The 2500-nt window shown below is 41.5% G+C and overlaps 1 protein-coding gene across 2 annotated transcripts in view; it reads left to right on the top strand.

The window, feature by feature from the left end:
- LOC138038026 (sushi, von Willebrand factor type A, EGF and pentraxin domain-containing protein 1-like) overlaps nt 1-2500 on the top strand; it is a 29609-nt gene that overhangs the window by 4104 nt on the left and 23005 nt on the right. The window contains exon 1 of one of the 2 annotated variants that reach the window (XM_068883862.1): nt 2270-2500. This exon is cut by the window's right edge and continues 70 nt beyond it. The exons of the other annotated variant lie outside the window; for it this stretch is intronic. The gene's annotated coding sequence lies outside the window, so the exon portion shown is untranslated. Of the gene's footprint in view, nt 1-2269 lie in introns of those variants that run through there. 2 annotated transcript variants of the gene reach the window in all.

Genomic DNA, 2500 nt, shown 5'->3' with positions numbered 1-2500 from the left:
CCTTTGCACGACTCCAACTGAACCCATTTGGAAATCCAAGCAGTGCAGCCTATAGCTGAGCCTATACAACAGCAATGTTAAATATGTCCTACTCTATGGGTCGGAGTGCTGGCGTGTTGTGAAATCGGACATGGACAAGATCAGTGCCTTCCATAATGGATGTCTTCGGAAGATATGCCGCATCTTCTGGCCCCAAAAGGTGTCAAACGAAGTCCTCTACCAGAAAACCGGTTGCAAAAACATCGGTCAAACACCGCCGACTTAGATGGCTTGGTCACGTTCTAAGGATGGAACAGGGATGGATCCCCAAAACAGCGTTACAGTGGACCCCTGTTGGTAAGCGTAAGCCCGGACGGCCCAAAACAACGTGGCGTAGGACAGCCGAGACGGAACTTAAAGAGATGGGCTTGACCTGGGGCGAAGCGATTAAACTTGCTAAGGACCGCCAGAAGTGGCGTCGCCGAGTCGCGGCCTTATATCCCACCGGGGAAGAAGAGGATAAGTAAGTAAGTATAGACTTGGCCGCCTATAGGCGCGCGTTGCTTTTGTTTATGGCACGGCTTTAACTTTGCCGGATTGTCACGGATCAGGGTGGCTGGGTCAGACACATAGGTGTGCTATTCCATAGCATACATATGAATTATTTTAATTCTTTGAATATTAATTTTGATGCACATTTATACAAATTAGATATCACATAGTTTAACAATGTTTTTATCATTTATCATAGGTTCTTATTAGCTTATTATTTGTAATTAGTTTCACGTTCACGTTTAAAACGAGCTTTTAGCTCCTAGGTGACACGTGTGTAAATAAATTATTATTATTATCTTGTTTTCGCACATTGGACTTCCAATGGAACTTCCGTACTCCAGGAAGCTTGGTGACAACAAGTCTCCTCAAACTTCTAGGACCTTCCTAAGAATCCTTGCCGTGTTCAGAATAACACTTTTCTGAAGCTCGTCTATCTTGGTCTCTATACCAATATTCTCTAGTCTCTTCTTTAGATCTTTTGGAACTGTTCCAAATGTTCCGATTACAATAGGAATTACCATTGTTTTCATTTTCCATAACTTCTTCAATTCTCTTGCTAGATCCTGGTATTTCACTACCTTCTCGACTTCTTTCTCCTCAATACGGCTATCATATGGTATTGCAAAATCTATTATTTTGCAACATTTATTTCTCTTTTCAACAACAATCATGTCCGGTCTTCTTGCCTCTATCACGTGATCAGTCTGTATCGTAAAATTATTATTATTATTATTATTATTATTATTATTATTATTATTATTGTTATTATTATTATTATTATTATTATTATCGGCCAAGGAGACCAAAGGAGCTACCATTGTATTTTTACAGTGTAAGAGTCTCGAAGAGAAAAGCTTGCTTCCATCGGCAATTACTTTCATTTTAAAGCAATAAAAACAAAGAACATGATTATATCCTGTAGAGTATTAACTCTTGGTTTTCACCCACGTGACCTTAGTCCTTGACAACCGTCGTTACTCGCCATTGTGGAGCCCTCAGAATCGTCAACAGAGACGCGTAGAGAGAGATGTGAGTGAGTTGTAGTGCGCTGGTTCCCTGTATAATACCTGCCTGTGGAGTAAAATCTGGCAACCAGGAAGGTATTCGTCTATCTCGTATACCTATCGTTGTTGATAAGAACGGTGAAAGTTAAAAACAGCTAACAGAAGATCGCCGAAACGCGTGGATTTCACAGATAAGCCGAGACGACACGAAATCGAAAGACTTTGTTTCTGGGAAGCCTGCCTTACTCTGGGACAGATACAACGAACAAAGGACAATTTAAAAGCTTTCGCAGCGATTGACTCACGGTTTAATGTTAGATTTTAACTTTAAGTGTGGGGTTGGACTTATTTTGCTGAAATTGTCTTTACAGGTTTAGCAATTAAAGCTTTTGCGGTGATTGCCAGTAACGGCTTTTGCTGTGAACAGTTGTGTTTTATCCTGTAAAGCTTTCGCAGCGATTTAGCACGCGTTGGTTCAGGGTTTTAGGGTAAAAGGCGAGCGAGTCAGAATTTGCCGAAAGTTGGCTTTTTTTCGATAAAGCGTTTCTCGGCCGGGTTTCCACCGATGTCTTCCCAATTCACACCACCGAAGCGCTTGAACCCCTCGAACAAGTGTGCTCAATTTCGACCGATTAAACCACAACGTCGCGGAGAAATTCATCTTCGAAAATTCATCTCATTAAATATGCCCGATGCAAATGAGGTGCTCCGGTTTTGAAATATTTAATGAGGTGAATTTAACCTGAGTATCAGGCGTTTGTGATACTCAGGTTAGCAAATGTCTAACTCGGAGGCGTTTTATTCGATTTCGCTGAAATTCGACAGGCGAATGCGAGGGATGGAGCGCCCAAATTGACTGAGTTTGAATGAAATAGGACGAATTTCGAAGGAAAAAAGCTTCTCACCTTCTCAAGGTGAAGGACTGAGACTCTAATCGACCAAGTACTTTGACAGAAGAAGAG

The sequence above is a fragment of the Montipora capricornis genome, chromosome 1 (assembly GCF_036669925.1).
Source record: "Montipora capricornis isolate CH-2021 chromosome 1, ASM3666992v2, whole genome shotgun sequence".
NCBI lineage: Eukaryota > Metazoa > Cnidaria > Anthozoa > Scleractinia > Acroporidae > Montipora > Montipora capricornis.
The sequence above is the reverse complement of the archived record's forward strand: the minus strand, read 5'-3'. Positions and strand labels throughout refer to the sequence as shown.